Source organism: Peromyscus leucopus, unplaced genomic scaffold, assembly GCF_004664715.2.
Source record: "Peromyscus leucopus breed LL Stock unplaced genomic scaffold, UCI_PerLeu_2.1 scaffold_154, whole genome shotgun sequence".
NCBI lineage: Eukaryota > Metazoa > Chordata > Mammalia > Rodentia > Cricetidae > Peromyscus > Peromyscus leucopus.
In genome coordinates, this window is record NW_023504710.1 from 32,546 (window position 1) to 44,747 (window position 12,202).

Genomic DNA, 12,202 nt, shown 5'->3' on the forward strand with positions numbered 1-12,202 from the left:
GTAGTTTTGGAGCCTGTCCTGGACTAGCTCTATAAACCAGGCTGGCCTCGAACTCACAGAGATCCGCCTGCCTCTGCCTCTCGAGTGCTGGATTACAGGTGTGCGCCCCTGCCCCCGCATGTTTTTGTTTTTTTTGATACAAGGTTTCTCTAACAACCTTAGCTGTCCTGGAGTTCACTCTGTAGCCCAGGCTGGCCTCGAACTCACAGAGATCTGCCTGCTTCTGCCTCCCGAGCACTGGGATTAATGCACCACCATACCCCACTGATTATGCTCTTTCTTGCATATGTGTTTTTTTTATACCTTTAATTTGTTATTTGTTTTGTTGAAACTAGATTTCAGGTTGCCTTAGAATTCATGATCCTTCTGCTCTGCTTCTATAATGCTGGATTAATGTCTAGAAAAAAAGAATTTAAGGTTTGCTTTTGTTGTTAATGTTTATGAGTGTTTTGCCAGCATGTGTATGTCTGTGCACCTGGTACCTGTGGAGGCTAGAAGAAGGTGTTTGTTGGATCCCATGGTACTGGAGTTAGATGGTTGTGAACTGCCACGTTGGTACTGGGAATCAAATGTGGTCCTGTGGAAGAGCAGTATTTTTTATGATTTATGGAGTTATTTTTTATTACGGTATATAAAACAATTGGTTTCTTTTCTTTTTTCCCTCTTTTGTCTCTCTCTTCCCCCTCTCTTCCTTCCTTCCTCCTCCTGGAGTTTTTTGAGACAGGATCTCGTTGTGTAGCCCAGCCTGGCCTCAAACTTACAGTCTTCTACGTCTAACCTCCCAAGTACTGAAAGAGCAGGCATATTCAAACATGCTGGAATGAAACATTCAGTTTTCTGGATAAGCATTTCTAAAGGAATTTATTGTCAATTTAGAAGAAAATCTTTGCGTTCATCTGGAGTACCGTTTTGTCTAGTCAAAAAAGACTTAAAATTATGCTAGCCACTTTGACCTTTTATTGATCTGATACAGGTGCTCGATGCCTCTTAGCTCCTCAAAGAGGAATCAACAGTTACATTGTTAATTGTTTCATTTTTCTCAAGATCATAGATTGGACTGTACTGTTGTGAAAGATGAGTTTAGTCCTATGAATAAATAGTGTAGGAAACAGTCCACAGTTAGGTTTCTGCAGCCAGGAGGCTTCAATTTTATCAGACTAGTTTGAGACCTGTTTATAGTTGCTTATAAGTCATAACTAGTGGACTCTCTCCCTCCTGAGCTTTAAGTTAGTCTCAAGGGCCTGGAGAGATAGCTCAGTGATTAAGAGCACTTCCTGTTCTTGGAGGGCACCAGTTCTGTTCCCAGCACTAGTATCAGGCCATTCAGGCAACTCCAAGCTGCATGTAATTCAGTTCCAGGGGATCCACCCTCTTCTGGCCTCTATAGGCACACACCCCAAACTCCCCCGCCTCTCACATACAAACACATAAATAAAAATATTTTTTTTTTTAGTTAGGTTCAGTAAATCTCCAGTCCAATATCTAAAACATATTACTAGATTTTTTTTTTTTTTTTTTTTTTAATTTTCTCTACTCCTTTTCCCTTAAGTCAGAACTCTGGAGTTTGCCCTCTACCTCACCCCTAAGTGCTGGGGATTGGACCTAGGCTAGCTGGAGTTTTAACTTCCTTCTTGCCTTTTCATCTCTAAAGTGTCTTCATCTCCTCTCTTTGGTTCTGACAGGTGGGCTTTTTAACTGCGAGGTTAGCTTGTTCCATGTTTCTTGAGTCTTTTCCTTCTGATTCATCTTCAACATTATTGTTTCTACATATTAGCTGCTCCCTAGACTGGCATGCCTTCCCCTCTGGATGGAATCGGATCGTTACTGGGAAGTGAACATGGCAGGCAGCTCTTGAGTCCTGTCAGTTAGACTTTGCACTGGAGAGTTCGTCCTTCAGAGCATAGGCTTCAAGTCAGGAAGCCCACTTGAAAATCCTTCCCGCTGTTAGAGACAGAGTTTTAATCTTCCTAAAACTGCGTTTGCTTCCCTGGATGGGAGTATATTAATGATACTGTGTTGATATAACATTATTAACAATAAAAGACTTAATGAGGATTCAATGAATATTCATAAGTAGTATTGATGTTGGTTGTTAGTGGAAATATAATATGGTGCAGTCACTTGGAAAAAGCTGGGCCGTTTTTTAAAATATTAGACAGCAAATGACCCAGGAATTCTTCTGTGTATATATTTTGAAGAGAAAAAAACATGTCTGCAGAAAAGCACATACATGTTCTTAGTCATTTGGTATTCTTAATATTCAAAAAAGTAGAAACCAAGTAGACAAAATGTTTGTAAAGTAGAATATTACTCAGTAAAATTAGATACTCTATGGCATGAATGAAGCATAGAGACATTGGAATGAATGAAATAAGTCAACTACAAGAGACTGTATCATGTTCAGTTGCATTTATGTGAAATATGCAGAATATACAAATCAATAAAAACAAAGTAGTGGTTTCTGGAAACTTCGGGAGAGACATCATTACTAATAGATGCAGAATTTCTTCGGAGGATTGATAAAAAAATTACAAAATTAGATAATTTTATAACCTTTCACAATTTTATAACATCTCACAGGTTGTTTTACAAGTCTGTGAATATACTTAAACTGTTGAACTGTATACCCTAAGAGGATTTATTTTGTGCTGTTATGTGTCAGTGAAGTTATTCAAATCTTTAAAATAAAAAGAGGTAACTTTTGGTGTGCACATCTACTTTCAGTTCCTTTCAAGTTTCCTAAGAGCAAGTCCTGTGACAGTTTCATGTTTCTATCTAGTGTATAATAACCTGTGTATAGTAGGTATAGCATGAATCTTAAAAGTTCATTTTTAATTTTAAAAATTAGTAAGTGTGGCAAATCTCTATGAAGCAAACTGCCTGAGCTTCATTAAGCTGGATTGTCACAGAAACTTCACAGAATAAATGAGACCATCAATGTACATCTTTATATTTAAGTTCTTGTGCTAGAAAACGGTAGCTTTTAGGAATGGAAGTTAACCAAGCTGTCTGTTTTGTCTTTTAGGATACACACCTGCTCAAGCTGCTTAAAACCTTAGAAGGACATGCGTATGGTGTTTCTTACATTGCATGGAGTCCAGATGACAACTATCTTGTTGCTTGTGGCCCAGATGACTGCTCTGAGCTTTGGCTTTGGAATGTACAAGTGAGCGCGTTCTGTCCTGGCTTAAGTCCAGCATAATCTTAACACACACACTTGTTAAAACTTTATTCTTAGGCAGTCGGTGGTGGCACACCCCATTAATCTCAGCACTTGGGAGGCAGAGGCAGGTGGATCTCTGAGATCGAGGCCAGCCTGGTCTACAGAGCAAATTCCAGATCAGCCAGGGCTACACAGAGAGACTCTTATTCAGAAAGGGGGAAAAAAAAGAGAGAGAACAATGTTATTTTTAGTTTATACAACAGAACCATTTAACCTAAGTGAGTGCTTGCTTCAAATGTTTAGAACCCAGATGTTAAAATTTATAAATTTAATTTATCCTGGATAGTAAAGTTTATTAAAAAGATGGTCAGTATGTTTTGCCTTGTTCAATGGAATTTATACTGTTTAGCCTGAAAAAATTTTCAGTTGTGTTTTTATCATTGTGCGTGAAGCTTAACCTTTCAAGTGGTAAAATATCAGTGTTAAATAAAATTTCACATCATGATGGCAAATATACTATTTCTTAACTTGCATTTAGTAGTCTGAGCTAGGTTAGTGCAATTAAAGAGTGCTCTCAGAACATACTTTTATTTATATTACTGTTTCTAACTGAAAACTTAAGCTTTATGATCCTCTTAGACAAACTTGGTATTAGGTTCACTCCATTTTACAGGTTTTGAATTCCCATATTTAAAATTTAGACTCTCAGTAAAGGAATGATAATCTATGGTTTGAGTATAAAAGTAAACCTTCATAGGATGGGACTTTGAATCCAGTAACTGTTAATAGAAGAGTAAAAATAATATTGCACCAGGTGGCGGTGGCGCACGCCTTTAATCCCAGCACTCGGGAGGCAGAGCCAGGCTTCTAATCTAATGACCTTGTATACTCACTGTTGTGTGCAGAACAGAAGGAAAACATTGCTGCCTCAGAACTTTTGTGTTAATGTCTTTGTTAAAGTAAACACCCGAGATTTGGTGGCTTTTTGTGTTTGCATTTAATCTTAGCTGTTCAGGTCTAGTAACCAAAGTAGTAATTAAATAGCTGAGAATAGTGAAGAGTTTGGGGAAGGATTTATGTTGCACAAATCCTAATTGGTCTTATAATAAAAATCCACAGCCAGGTATCAGGGTGAAAGCTGAAAGGTCAGAAAAGCAGAGCAAGCCACAGCCATCACATCACCTCTTACCTCACCATCTCCTCAGCCTGAAACATCTTGTTCCTGTCTCCTCCTGCCTTTTATTCCTTTCTCTGCTCAGCCAATCACTTCCTGTCTCAACCTTCCTAGTGCTGGGATTAAAGGTGTGTGATCCCAAGTACTGGAATTAAAGGTGTGTGCCACCACTGCCTGGCTCTGTTTCTCTTGTAGACTATTTCTCATGTAGCCCAGTGTGGCCTTGAACTCACAGAAATCCAGAAGGATCTCTGCTTCTACCTGCCAGGTGCTAGGATTAAAGGTGTGTGCCACCACTGCCTGGCCTCTATGTTTAATCTAGTGGCTTATTCTGTCGTCTGGCAAATTTTATTTGTTCAAATATTACCACAGATTTAGATGTTGAATTGGGTTTTGTTTGTTCCTCTCATGTAAGGGAGACATCTAGTTTTCTTTTTTGTGCCTCTTGTGCCTTTATTACTTGGCCCCAGGTTCCTAATCATACTCTTTTATTCTTACTTTTAAGTACCGATTTCTTTTTTTTTTCTTTCTTTCTTTTTTTTTTTTTTTTTTTTTTTTTTGGATTTTTCGAGACAGGGTTTCTCTGTGTAGCTTTGCGCCTTTCCTGGGACTCACTTGGTAGCCCAGGCTGGCCTTGAACTCATAGAGATCCGCCTGCCTCTGCCTCCCGAGTGCTGGGATTAAAGGCGTGCGCCACCACCGCCCGGCTTAAGTACCCATTTCTCACAGGAAAATTATGCCCACATTATGCCCACATGTCTTTATACCAAGGGCAGCTATTACCTCTCAGATCCTGTTCCTAATTCCTGAACAAAATTGAACAAGACTAGATTAAATGGTGTATGTAATGTCTCGTAAGGTGAATAACCTAGAACATGTAAAAAGAGGATGTCTGAGCCTTAAGCACTAAACAAGCTTGATTAGTTGGAAGCACTGTAGAACGTTATGCTAAATATTACAGAGATTCTTTGTTCGGCTTTTAATTGAAATAGTTATGTATTAGAAAAAGTAGTCTTTTTTCCATCCTCCCTGCTATATTATGAACATTTGAATATGATATTTAGTGTAATTAAAATTGCCCTTAGCGGGTTTTAAGGACATAGTTTTACTAGCTACTAATCATGTTCTTAAGGAATTGCTAATTGCATTAACTAGTTGTAGGATAAAATTGATAAAAAAAAATTTTGGACTGAGATGGAGGCTCAGAAGGATTTAAGTTTGTAGCTTTGGGCTTTTCATTGTCTTGATGGTGAAAAATTACATTTTAATTTTTTAAGATGAGAAATTTATTAAAATATATTAAAGCTTATTATATGTGAACTTTCAATTTTTCTTTGAGTGCTGTAGTCTTGGTTCTGGTGAGGCCAGTTGAAATCACCGTTTCTCTGATTAGCAGTGGTGCACCAGTAAGGTACCCCAGGCACGTTCCATTCTTCTGGCTGCCTTCTACCTTCCTCCTCCTCCTCTTCTCCCTCCCTTTCCAGTCTGTCTGTCTTTACATAGACCCTTAGGAATCTCCAACGTCTTATCCACAGTTTTATTTCCTTATAGACGGGAGAACTAAGAACAAAAATGAGCCAGTCTCATGAAGACAGTTTGACCAGTGTAGCCTGGAATCCAGATGGGAAACGCTTCGTGACTGGAGGTCAGCGTGGGCAGTTCTATCAGTGTGTAAGTACTGAGTGCCTATTGGAAAGGAAATTAAGTTGTTTAATTCGTTTTAGAATTTACAGTTGCTAGGCATGATGGGACACACTTTAAATCACAGCACTTGACCAGTAGAGGCAGGCAGATCTTTGTAAGTTCTACAGGCCAGCCGGGGCTACCCATCTCAAATCAACTTGACACATAATATATGAAAAACTATTTACCATCCTCTTAAATGAGTATTTAATATAATTTTTTTGTTACTTCTTTTGTATTTTTTTTTAAATATTTATTTATTTCTATGTATACAGTATTCTGCCTGCATGTATGCCTGCAGGCCAGAAGAGGGCACCAGGTCTCATTATAGATCATTGGTAAGCTACCATGTGGTTCCTGGAATTGAACTCAGGACCTCTGGAAGAGCAGTCAATACTCTTAACCTCTGAGCTATCTCTCCAACCCCTTCTTTTGTATTTTTAAAACCACTTTAGGCATTCCTGAAAAGTATAAAATTAGCTGGGCATGGTGGCTATTATCCCAGCATCTAGGAGGCAGAGGCAGGTGGATCTCTGAGTTCTAGGCCAGCCAGGAAAACATAGACCCTGTCTCAAAAACAAAGGTACTAATTTATAGGACTGAAAATGTCAGCGTTTTCTTTTGAGTGGGTTTAGGCCTTTTTAAGAAAAATAGTGCTAGCCAGCATGGTGGCCCATGCATATACTCCATGCACTTGGGAGATTGAGATGGAAAACTTGCCAAGAGTTAAAAAGTAGCCTGGACTGTAGTGAGTTAGATACAGCCTAGACTATAGATTGAGACCCCTGTCTCCAGAAGCAGTGTTGTAGAGCTGAGGATGTAGCTCAGCGTGAATAAGGCCTGATGGCACACACTGTAATTCTAGCACTTGGGAGTTTAGGAACTAACTATAGGATCCTAAGTTCAAGGTCCTCCTTGGCTACATGGTCAGCTTGGGGTATAGGAGATCCTGTGTGAAAAGATAGCAAACCCACAAGAATACTGAATTTCATGAATGGACAGAGTGGAAATGTTTGAGAACTGAAAGTAAGAAATGCTGGGGCTGAAGGGATGGCGCAGCAGTTGAGCATACTGTGCTCTTACAAGGCCCCAAGTTGGGTGGTTCACAACCACTTCTCACTGCTGTCAGAGGATCTGAGGCCCTCTTCTGGCTTCTGTGGGTAACTACACACATGTGCACATACCCTCGCACATACCAATATAGTTTCAAAAATCCTTTTAAAAAAGTGATGGGTGCTGCCAGAATTTTTCAGTCGTTTCAAGGATCTTATGGTCACCAGCTGCTGTGTTGATTGAGATTTGGATGTTGTTGTTTCTGAGTCAGGGTCACCATGTAGTACTGGCTACCCTAGCACTCCCTGTATAGAGCAGACGAACCCCAGGTGTAGCTAGAGTTTTCCTGCCTTGCCCACAGTCAGGACAAATCTTTGTCACCCACCACTCCCACAGCTGCTCAGACCCAACCAAGTAAACACAGAGACTTATATTGCTTACAAACTGTATGGCTGTGGCAGGCTTCTTGCTAACTGTTCTTATAGCTTAAATTAATCCATTTCCATAAATCTATACCTTGCCTTGTGGCTCGTGGCTTACCGTATCTTCACATGCTGCTTGTCCTGGCGGCAGCTGGCAGTGACTGCTTTTGCCTTCCTGTTCTTTCTTTTCTCCTCTCTGTTAGTCCCGCCTATACTTCCTGCCTAGCCACTGGCCAATCAGTGTTTTATTTATTGACCAATCAGAGCAACACATTTGCCATACAGAACATTCCACAGCACCCAGGCTCACAAAGATCCTCCTGCATGTGCCTGCAGAGTGCTGGGATTAAAGGCGTGTGCCACCACACCTGGCAATTATAACTCATTTGATTCAACCAAGGTAAACTGTCCTGTAACAAACAAATGCAATGTCCTTATGTTTTGTCTAGGTTCCACATGTCACACGTACCACTGTCTCATGTGGTTTTAGTAGGTGTTTTCAGATTCAGTTAGGTGTTTGTTTAGATAAACTGTCTTGTAGTTGACCTTTGTGGAATAAAACAGATCTTAATAGGCTATACCACAGGCTTCATTTCTTCTGGGTAGGTCATTTAACATACTTCCAGGGCAGCTCACTGGCAATCCAATATTTCCCTGGGTAGCTATTGCAGGTTGCCACTTTCTAGTAAAATGAAGCTTCTAGAATTCACAGTTTATTCTAGCAGAGTATTAGCTATTAATTCCTAGTTCTCTTCTTTTTGTATCACAGCTTTGCATGTCAGAGTGCAGTGTTTACAGACCTGTGGTGAACTCTCCTAAGTTAAAATACTTGTAGAGTAGTTTGGCTAGGAAAAAAACACAGCTACTTTCATGAGGCATTGGCAAGCATTTACATCAGGCTTGTTTGTTTTTGTTTTGTTTCCCTGCTTAGGACCTGGATGGAAATCTTTTGGACTCCTGGGAGGGGGTGCGAGTGCAATGCCTATGGTGCTTGAGTGATGGGAAGACTGTGCTGGCGTCTGACACACACCAGAGGATCCGGGGCTACAACTTTGAGGACCTTACAGATAGGAACATGTAACTATTATTTTGTTTCCAGTAGAAATGGTCTAATTTAGCATGGTGCAGTGTCACAGGTCTTTAATCCCAGCACATGGGAGGCAGAGGCTAGCCAATCTGAGTTCAAGGCCAGCCTGGTCTACAAAAAGAGTTCCAGTACAGCCAAGGCTACACAGAGAAACTCTGTCTTGAACCCCCCCCCCCCCCAAAAAAAAAAGGAAATGGTCTAATTTATACCAAAATATGTATACAGTTGGGCTTTTCCAGAAAAGCAGTTTTGTTTGTTTTTTTGTTTTGATTGGTGATTTGAATTGGTGTTCAAGGGGTGTTTGTTAACTCATTCTGATTGACATATATAAGGTAAAAATGCCATTTAAGCTATAATAGTTTATAGTCTCTCATAATTTGAAGTTCTTGACTCATTTGCTGTTCCTGACAAATTATTTCTGATTACAGAGTACAAGAAGATCATCCTATTATGTCATTTACTATTTCAAAAAATGGCCGATTAGCTTTGTTAAATGTAGCAACTCAGGTATGTTTTTTGTTTGTTTGTTTGTTTGTTTTACAGCTTTCAGAAAAATTCAGCTTAGTGAAAATTGTTAAATCTAGCTATTAAATATCTGTTTAGTGCTTAAATGTGTAGGAATCAGCTATAGGTTTATTGAAGTACTGGCATTTTGCACAAATAGAAAATAAGAATGCTCCAGTGGACAAAGGAATATTCACAACTTACTGTTAAAGATTCTTTTGAGACTGGGTGTGGCAGCCCACACTTTTAATCCCAGCACTCAGGAGGTGTAAATGGGCAATCTCTGTGAATTTAAGAGCAGTTCCAAGCTGCTGTGGGATGTTCTGTATGGCAAATGTGTTGCTCTGATTGGTCAATAAATAAAACACTGATTGGCCAGTGGCTAGGCAGGAAGTATAGGCGGGACTAACAGAGAGGAGAAAAGAAAGAACAGGAAGGCAGAAAGAGACACTGCCGGCTGCCACCATGACAAGCTGCATGTGAAGATGCGGTAAGCCACAAGCCACATGGCAAGGTATAGATTTATAGAAATGGATTAATTTAAGCTATAAGAACAGTTAGCAAGAAGCCTGCCACGGCCATACAGTTTGTAAGCAATATAAGTCTCTGTGTTTACTTGGTTGGGTCTGAGCAGCTGTGGGAGTGGTGGGTGACAAAGATTTGTTCTGACTGTGGGCCAGGCAGGAAAACTCTAGCTACACCAAGCCATTGGGCTAGATCAGCAGGTCTCAACCTGTGGATCAAGACAGTTTTGGAGTTGAACAATCTTTCACACGGTTGGCTTAGTAGATATCCTGCATATCAGATTTTACATTACAATTCATAACAGTTGCAAAATTACAGTTATGAAGTAGCAACAAAAATAATTTTATGGTTGGGGGTCACTACAACATGAGGAACTGTATTAAAAGGTCACAGCATAAGGAAGGTGGGCTAGATTGTCTGTCTTTTAAAAAAATAAAACAAAAAACCTACTAAGCTTATTGATGTCATACATGCCTATAACTCTAAAAAATTTGGGAGGGTAGGGCATAATGCCAAACACTTTTAATTCCAGCACTCAGGAGGCAGAGGCAGGTGGATCTCTGAATTTGAGGCCAGCCTGGTCTACAAAGTAAGTTCTAGAACAGCCAGCGAGGGCTACACAAAAAAAAGAAGAAGAAGAAAGAAAGAAAGAAAAGAAAAGGGACTTGTGAGGATCTATCAGTTCCAAGCTAGCCTGGAGTATACAGAGAGATTGTCTTTTTTTTTTTTTTTTTTTTTTTTTTTTTTTTTTTTTTTTTAAGGTCATAGAGGGGAAAGCCGTATCTTAAAAAAAAAAAACAAAAAACAAAAATTTCTTTTTCTTTCTTTTTGCCTGCAGGGAGTTCATTTATGGGACTTGCAAGACAGAGTTTTAGTAAGGAAATATCAAGGTGTCACACAAGGGTTTTATACAATTCATTCATGTTTTGGAGGCCATAATGAAGACTTCATCGCTAGTGGCAGTGAAGGTAAGATGTCTGTCACTGCTGGTTCACCCAGATAGGTTAAAGTGTCACTGCTAGCTAGTTCACCCAGATAGGTTAATTTAAAGTGTCTGTCACTGCTGGTTCACCTGGACAGGTTAATTTAAAGGGCTATAATACTCTTTATCAGGGTAGCTTATTTTTCTGGAAGCATAAGATAGGAGATTAATTTTTTTTTTTTTTTTTGGTGGGTTGTCGTCTGATTGTTCTTTATTTTATATCTAGAGTCCACTTATGAGTGAGTACATACCATGATTGTCCTTCTGGGTTTGGGTTACCTCACTCAGGATGATTTTTTTTCTAGTTCCATCCATTTGCCTGCAAATTTCATGTTTTTCTCTGCTGAGTAGTACTCCATTGTGTATATGTTCCACATTTTCTTTACCCATTCTTCAGTTGACGTGCATCTAGGTTGTTTCCAGGTTCTGGCTATTACAATTAGTGCTGCTGTGAACATAGTTGAGCATGTATCTGAGCATGTATCTTTATGGTATGAATCAGCATTCCTTGGGTATATGCCCAAGAGTGGGATGGCTGGGTCTTGAGGTAGTTTGATTCCTAATTTTCTGAGAAACCGACTTACTGATTTCCACAGTGGTTGTACAAGCTTGCATTCCCACCAACAGTGGAGGAGTGTTCCCTTTGCTCCACATCCTCTCCAACATTGACTGTCATTAGTGTTTTTGATCATAGCCATTCTGACAGGTGTAAGGTGGTAGGTATCTCAGAGTCGTTTTGATTTGCATTTCTCTGATGATTAAGGATGTTGAGCATTTCTTTAAATGTCTTTCAGCCATTTGTGATTCTTGTTTTGTGAATTCTCTGTTTAGCTCTTTAGCCCATTTTTTAATTGGACTGTTTAGTATTTTGATGTCTAGTTTCTTGAGTTCTTTATATACTATGGAGATCAATCCTCTGTCAGATGTGGGGTTGGTGAAGATCTTTTCCCATTCTGTTTGTTGTGTTCTTGTCTTATTGACCGTGTCTTTCGCCCTGCAAAAGCTTCTCAATTTCGAGAGGTCCCAATTATTAATTGTTGTGCTCAGGGTCTGTGCTGTTGGTGTTTTATTTAGGAAATGGTCTCCGGTGCCAATGCATTCAAGAGTGCTTCCTACTTTCTTTTCTATTAAGTTTAGTGTAACTGGATTTATGTTGAGGTCTTTGATCCACTTGGACTTGAGTTCTGTGCATGGTGACAGATATGGATCTATTTGTAATCTTTTACATATTGACATCCAGTTATGCCAGCACCATTTATTGAAGATACTTTCTTTGTTCCATTGTATAGTTTTGGCTTCTTTGTCAAAAACCAGGTGTTCATATGTGTATGGATTAATGTCAGGGTCTTCAATTCGATTCCATTGGTCCGTATGTCGGTTTTTATACCAGTACCAAGCTGTTTTTATTACTATGGCTCTATAGTAGAGTTTGAAGTCAGGGATGGTGAGAGATTAAATTTTTTAGTAGTTTATCCCGTATATTCTTAATGTTACCTTTGGGGAATAGCTTGAATCCTTGGTGTTTGGTTTTGGTTTTGATTGCTTGTTCCTTTTCCTTTGTGGTGGTGGGGATGGACTCCAGGGTCTCAAGCCGCTAGTGTTCTGTGCT

At 39.5% G+C, this 12,202-nt stretch overlaps 1 pseudogene; it reads left to right on the forward strand.

Moving 5' to 3' along the window:
• LOC114690598 overlaps positions 1 to 10,789 on the forward strand; it is a 33,917-nt pseudogene extending 23,128 nt beyond the window's left edge.
• The last annotated feature ends 1,413 nt before the right edge of the window (positions 10,790 to 12,202 follow it).